Here is an 8,213-nt window from a genome sequence, read left to right as displayed (position 1 = left end):
GCACATAGCCGCACCCGACGATTGAACGCTATGAACTGGTTTTAGAACCTTCCATGCGGTTGTGTTTTATCTATAGTTTTTCATCCTTTTTTCCGTAGTTACTTTTAGTTTTCTTTCTTTTTCATTTCAATTTTTCATTAGTTTCTATTTTTGATTTTAAATTTATGTCCACTTTGTTATTTTCTCATTTTCTATAGTTGGAGTTTTTTAAGAAAAATACGGTGTATGTTTTATTTATATAGGTTGAATATTTTTACATAAAGGTTGAACATTTTTAATAGAACTAGCCGCAGCTACTGAAGTATGGAAGGCGATTAAATTCGACTTCGAGCCGGTAGATACTATGGATTAACTAGATAAAACTCAAGATAAAGAAGGTATAAATAAAAAACGAAATAAAAAGAGAAAAAAATCAGTTATGAAATGCAGTAATTCTTCTTTATTCTTCTAATTGATTGCAATTAAACTCGGCTCAATCTTTTTTGATTGAGCCCAATAAAAATAGTGGTGAATATTTTTCTAAATACATGTTTGAACATTTGCCAAATTTACATTGTACATTTTTTATATGCGCAGCAAACTTTGCTTGTAACAAATTAACTTTTTTGTAAATGTACAAACATTTTGAAAAGTGCTTGAACACTATTTTTAATGTCACAGACATTCTTTTTTGAATTGTACAAAAGATTTTTCAAAATACAGGAACATTATTTTGACATTTTAAAAATATTTTCTTAAAGCATGACGAACATATTTTTTAAATGTGGGAACATTTCTAAAAATGCCACGAACATTTTTTTTTTGTTTCTTGCACTAGGGTGGGTTTTTTTTGTCTGGTTTTTGGGTTTTCTCGGTTTTCTATTTTTCCGGGATTTTTTGTTTCCCAGTTTCTGTCAATTTTCGTCAGTCAAAGCTTGGGTGTGCTGTGTGGAGCATATGTGTGCTTCATGTGAAGCATGGGTGTGTTGTGTTTTCTGATGGGGCACATGGTGCCTCACTCTGCGAAGAAACCCCAGTTATGCTTCATTTCAAGAGAAGCACATGTTAGCTTACTTGAGAAGCATAGTTATGCTTCTGCGGGGGTTGACACACTTATGGTCATAAATTTTAGTCTGATGTGCTTCCATCACCTCATGATAAACTTTCTATTGCATCCTATTCCAAAAGTGAGGATCTACTTTTTCATTCCTTTCTTCGGTATATGGATTGGCAGTGCGCGTGGAAACAAAATCGTTCTTATTGACCTCCTTGTAGTCACCCCTAGATGCTTATGTATTTTGGGACCATGTCCTTCTTGATCTTCTTCACTCAATGCCTTTTCTTGTTGACTACTTCATGACATGCTTGAATTTCTTGATTGGTGCAATAAATTCTTGGATTTTCTCCAGTCAAGCATACCAAAAACAAAAGGGGATTGCCAAAATAACCACACACAAAAAAAAAATCTTCGGTGTGAACAAGAGTCTAACCTCCCCTCCCCCCTCCCCAATTTCCAAATTCAGTTCCCACATTGAAGTAAAAAAGCAAAACGAAGCGAGGACAGAAGATTCTCAAATCCTTATTGGTCCATCCGGTCCTCCTACAGATCTACCCAAGCTAATCGTAGCCACTTGAATCTTCCAGATCCAACGGCAAAGACCGCTGCTAACACGGATCGCACCAGCCAACCTGATCCTAGCCGCTTGAAACTTCCAGATCTGACGATGGAGAATGCGGGTCACACGGATCACACCCCCTCCCACGGAATCAATCCCTGCTGCCCGCCCTCCCAGATCCAACGATTGCGACTGCACGTCATGTGAATCGCGCCCGTTACTGCGGAGCACCCCCCCACCACACACACACACACACCTTCGCTATAACTGTGGTGCCCTCGCGTTCATATCCATCAACTCCGCCACCCACATTTCGACAGATTCAGGTTCGCCAGAGAAGGAGGGAGATGGACAGGAGGAAGAGCGGTGAGCGAAAGAAGGCGGTGACACGGTCCACAAAGGTTGGACTCCAGTTTCTAATCGGGAGCTATCTCAAGAAGGGACGCTACATGGACCGCATCGGCCCCGGTGCCCTCATCTACCTCACCACCTTCCTCGAATACCTTGTCGCCGAGGTAACCAACCACCAACCAATCTTCTGTATCCGCGAGATCCCATCTTGGAGCCTTCGCCGACGCTCCGCCGGAGGGGGAATGGACCACGGAGGGCTTCTACATCAACACCATAGCTTCTCCGATCAGTTGTGTGTAGTTTACCACAGACCTTCGGGTCCATGGTTATTAGCTAGATGGCTTCTTCTCTATCTTTGAATCTCAATACAAAGTTCTCTTTGATCTTCTTGGAGACCTATTCGATGTAACTCTTTTTGTGGTGTGTTTGTCGAGATCCGATGGATTGTGGGTTTATGATCAAGTTTATCTATGAGAAATATTTGAATCTCCTCTGAATTCTTTTATGTGTGATTAACTTATCTTTGCAAGTCTCTTCGAATTATCAGTTTGGTTTGGCCTACTAGATTGATCTTTCTTGCAATGGGAGAAGTGCTTAGCTTTGGGTTCAATCTTGCGGTGTCCTTTCCTAGTGACAGCAGGGGCAGCAAGGCACGTATTGTATTGTTGCCATCGAGGATAAAAAGATGGGGTTTATATCATATTGCATGAGTTTATCCCTCTACATCATGTCATCTTTCTTAATGCGTTACTCTGTTCTTTATGAACTTAATACTCTAGATGCATGCTGGATAGCGGTCGATGTGTGGAGTAATAGTAGTAGATGCAGGCAGGAGTCGGTCTACTTGTCACGGATGTGATGCCTATATACATGATCATGCCTAGATAATCTCATAATTATTCGCTTTTCTATCAATTGCTCAACAGTAATTTGTTCACCCACCGTAATACTTATGCTATCTTGTGAGAAGCCACTAGTGAAACCTATGGCCCCCGGGTCTATCTCTTATCATATAAAGCTTTCAATCTACTTTTATTTGCATCTTTACTTTTCCAATCTATATCATAAAATACCAAAAAAAAATATTTATCTTATCATATTATCTCTATCAGATCTCACTTTCGCAAGTGGACGTGAAGAGATTGACAACCCCTTTATTGCGTTGGTTGCGAGTTCTTGTTTGTTTGTGTAGGTGTGTGGGACTTTTGAGGAGCCTCCTACTGGATTGATACTTTGGTTCTCAAAAACTAAGGGAAATACTTACGCTACTATTGTTGCATCACCCTTTCCTCTTCAAAAAACCAACGCAAGCTCAAGACGTAGCACAATTCTAGCAGCTTCATCACTGAAATAAATAACATCCCATCAACATTTTTCACCAGGAGATCTTTAACGATAGCAACACTAGGTTCTACTTTAATTTGTTCAGCAGGTTTAGGTGCTCTGGCATTACTTTTGTGAACCACAGTAGATACCTTAGCATGTTCCTTTATGCTAACAGGAAAAGGTGGCTTCTCAATTTAAGCGGTAGGCACAACTGGATCAACGTTGTAAATAATAGTTTCATCTTTAACTATGGTCGGTTCTTTAATTTCTTCTTTAATTGGTGGGTGATATTTAAACCACTTCTCTTTAGGGAGCTCAACATGGGTAGAAAATGATTCAAAAAAAGAGGTTGTTATCTCAGACTCAAGTCAATGCTTAGTGCTAAACTTCTGAAAAGCATCGGTATTCGGAAAAGATTTAACACAATCAATCTTAAGCTTAATACCTGACTCTTTACCTTCATCGAGTTCCCAATCTTCAGAGTTGCGTTTAATTCTTTATAAAAGATCCCGCCTGAATTCAATAGTCTTCCTCATAAAAGAACTGATACAAGAACTATCGAGTATGGATTGATCATCACGAGAAAGTCGAGCATAAAAATTCTGAATAATAATTTCTCTTGAGAGCTCATGATTGCGGCATGAATATAACATTGACTTAAGCCTCCCCCAAGCTAGAGTGATACTTTCTCCTTGACGATGCCAAAAATTATATATAATTCCGATCATGATGAACTAGATGCATAGGATAACTTTTTTTGGTGCAATTCCCTTTTCAATCGGTTCTAGTTCCAAGATCCAATATCATCGCATAGCCTATACCATGTCAATGCTCTTTCCTTCAAAGATAAAGGAAAAACCTTCTTCTTAGATTAATCCCCGGGCAAACCTGCAAGCTTAAATAATCCACAATATTCATCCACATAGATCAAGTGCATATCAGGATGTTCATATCCATCTCCTGCATAAGGATTAGCTAGCAGCTGTTCTATCGTACCTAAAGGAATTTAATAACCAATATTTTTAGTAGGTGCAGCAGGTTGAGGAGCAACTGATTGTGGTTCCGATCAAGGTGAAGATACCCCGAACAAACCCCTTAAAGGATTGTTTTCCATAGTAGCAAGTGACAATAAATTTGAGCACGTAGTATAAATTTTTCCTTACCAATTTCCACTTATCAAGAGCGCTTCACTCCTCGGCAATGGCGCCAGAAAAGAGCCTTGACGACCGACAAGTATAGGGGATCAATCGTAGTCCTTTCGATAAGTAAGAGTGTCGAACCCGACAAGGAGCAGAAGGGAATGACAAGTGGTTTTCAGCAAGGTAATGTATGCAAGCATTGAAATTGTCGGTAACAAGTTGTTTGATAGCAGGATAATTTGTAACAAGCAAGTAAAGGTAACGGTAAATAAAGTGTAGCAAGGTAACCCAATCCTTTTGTGGCAAAGTACAGGCCAAAACGGTCTCTTATAATCAGCAACGCATTCTTGAGGTTACACGGGAATTCCACCATGTCACTTTCATCATGTGGATTTAATTTGTGTTCGCTACTTTGATAATTTGATATGTGGATGGACCAGTGCTTACGTGTTGTTCTTACTTGAACAAACCTCCTACTTATGATTAACCCCCTCGCAAGCATTCTCAACTACGAGAAAAGTATTAAGATAAAATCTAACCATAACATTAAACTTTTGGATCCAAATCGTTCTCTTTACGAAGTAGCGCATAAACTAGGGGTCAAGCTTCTGTCACTCCAGCAACCCATCATCTAATACTACTCCAGCATGCATTCCCTTAGGCCCAAATATGGTGAAGTGCCATGTAGTCGACGTTCACATGACACCACTAAGGGAATCACAACATACATATCATCAAAATATCGAATACATATCAAGTTCACATGATTACTTGCAACATGACTTCTCCCGTGACCTCAAGAACAAAAGTAATTACTCACAAATGATAATCATGCTCAGGATCAGAGGGGTATGAAATAGCATAATGGATCTGAACATATAATCTTCCACCAAATAAACCATATAATCATCAACTACTAGATGTAATCAACACTACTAGTCACCCACAAGTACCAGTCTAAGGTTCCGGTACAAAGATTGAACACAAGAGACAAACTAGGGTTTGAGAGGAGATGGTATTGTTGAAGATGTTGATGTAGATTGCGCTCCCAAACACTAGTAGAAAATGGGCCTTTAGTCCCGGTCCAAGAGGGCCTTTAATCCCGGTTCTGCAACCAGGACAAAGCAATCGGGACTAATGCCCATTATTTTTAGTCCCGATTGGCTTACGAACCGGGACTAAAGGCGCTCCACGTGGCTGTTGTAACATCTAGTACAATTAATACTTAGTGCGACTCATATCAAATTTTCACTTACACTCCAGTTATACAACACCATAGCCCACTACAAAAAGAAAGTAAGCATGTATCTGCCAGTTGCCATAAACATATTCATTCCGGTTATTCCCCCCGCTATCAATTAATGTCATATACCTATAGATGGTTCCCTCTTTCTTTTCATAAACACACATCCAAGATAAGGCAAAGCACAGACCCAGTGAAAACATGGGAAAAAGCAAGGCAAAGCTATTCTAGCCTAGCTAAAAACTTTTGCAAGACAACTGTAGATGGATCCCTTTCTAAAATTATGTTTGTGCCAAATGGAGCCCAATAATGTGTCCCTCGGATAAAGGTCTCGTGCCTCTGATGGATCATGTTCGCTTCCTACTCAGCCACTCAGGTGTTGTTGCTATTTGTTCGGATCGAAGACAAATTTCATGTACATTTTTTAATGGTACTAAGCACTTTGTAACATTACGTATACATTTTTATGAAAATGTCACAAACACATTTTTGAAACCTGTGAACATTTTGTAAAAACTTAACTTATATTTTTTAGAATTATGCAAAATGTTTTAATGCATGTAGATTTTTTTAAACGTATGATATTTTATTAATTTAAGGGAAAAAATCATATACATGATTAGCCTTTTTCTATACACGTTTAAAAAAATGCATGATTAAATTTTTTTCTAAAATTCTACGCAAAGAATTTTTCTATATATATAATCTACATATATTATGTGTGTGTGTGTGTGTGTAGAATATATAGTGCAATAGAAATAAATTAGAAAAGCAAAAAAGATATAAAAATGTGAATACTAAATGGAAGAAAAAAAATATGACGTCAAATAGCGGGCGGTCACTGGGCAGACCCAACACGTGCTCTCTGGAGGTGAGCTTCGGTAGGACTCGCAACAAGCGGCACATAGCCGCACCCGACGATTGAACGCTATGAACTGGTTTTAGAACCTTCCATGCGGTTGTGTTTTATCTATAGTTTTTCATCCTTTTTTCCGTAGTTACTTCTAGTTTTCTTTCTTTTACATTTCAATTTTTAATTAGTTTCTATTTTTGATTTTAAATTTATTTCCACTTTGTTATTTTCTCATTTTCTATAGTTGGAGTTTTTTAAGAAAAATACGGTGTATGTTTTATTTATATAGGTTGACTATTTTTACATAAAGGTTGAACATTTTTAATAGAACTAGCCGCAGCTACTGAAGTATGGAAGGCGATTAAATTCGACTTCGAGCCGGTAGATACTATGGATTAACTAGATAAAACTCAAGATAAAGAAGGTATAAATAAAAAACGAAATAAAAAGAGAAAAAAATCAGTTATGAAATGCAGTAATTCTTCTTTATTCTTCTAATTGATTGCAATTAAACTCGGCTCAATCTTTTTTGATTGAGCCCAATAAAAATAGTGGTGAATATTTTTCTGAATACATGTTTGAACATTTGCCAAATTTACATTGTACATTTTTTATATGCGCAGCAAACTTTGCTTGTAACAAATTAACTTTTTTGTAAATGTACAAACATTTTGAAAAGTGCTTGAACACTATTTTTAGTGTCACAGACATTCTTTTTTGAATTGTACAAAAGATTTTTCAAAATACAGGAACATTATTTTGACATTTTAAAAATATTTTCTTAAAGCATGACGAACATATTTTTTAAATGTGGGAACATTTCTAAAAATGCCACGAACATATTTTTTTTTGTTTCTTGCACTAGGGTGGGTTTTTTTTGTCTGGTTTTTGGGTTTTCTCGGTTTTCTATTTTTCCGGGATTTTTTGTTTCCCAGTTTCTGCCAATTTTCGTCAGTCAAAGCTTGGGTGTGTTGTGTGGAGCATATGTGTGCTTCATGTGAAGCATGGGTGTGTTGTGTTTTCTGATGGGGCACATGGTGCCTCACTCTGCGAAGAAACCCCAGTTATGCTTCATTGCAAGAGAAGCACATGTTAGCTTACTTGAGAAGCATAGTTATGCTTCTGCGGGGGTTGACACACTTATGGTCATAAATTTTAGTCTGATGTGCTTCCATCACCTCATGATAAACTTTCTATTGCATCCTATTCCAAAAGTGAGGATCTACTTTTTCATTCCTTTCTTCGGTATATGGATTGGCAGTGCACGTGGAAACAAAATCGTTCTTATTGACCTCCTTGTAGTCACCCCTAGATGCTTATGTATTTTGGGACCATGTCCTTCTTGATCTTCTTCACTCAATGCCTTTTCTTGTTGACTACTTCATGACATGCTTGAATTTCTTGATTGGTGCAATAAATTCTTGGATTTTCTCCAGTCAAGCATACCAAAAACAAAAGGGGATTGCCAAAATAACCACACACAAAAAAAAAATCTTCGGTGTGAAAAAGAGTCTAACCTCCCCTCCCCCCTCCCCAATTTCCAAATTCATTTCCCACATTGAAGTAAAAAAGCAAAACGAAGCGAGGACAGAAGATTCTCAAATCCTCATTGGTCCATCCGGTCCTCCTACAGATCTACCCAAGCTAATCGTAGCCACTTGAATCTTCCAGATCCAACGGCAAAGACCGCTGCTAACACGGATCGC

The sequence above is a fragment of the Triticum dicoccoides genome, chromosome 3B (genome assembly GCF_002162155.2).
Source record: "Triticum dicoccoides isolate Atlit2015 ecotype Zavitan chromosome 3B, WEW_v2.0, whole genome shotgun sequence".
Taxonomy (NCBI): domain Eukaryota; kingdom Viridiplantae; phylum Streptophyta; class Magnoliopsida; order Poales; family Poaceae; genus Triticum; species Triticum dicoccoides.
The sequence above is the reverse complement of the archived record's forward strand: the minus strand, read 5'-3'. Positions refer to the sequence as shown.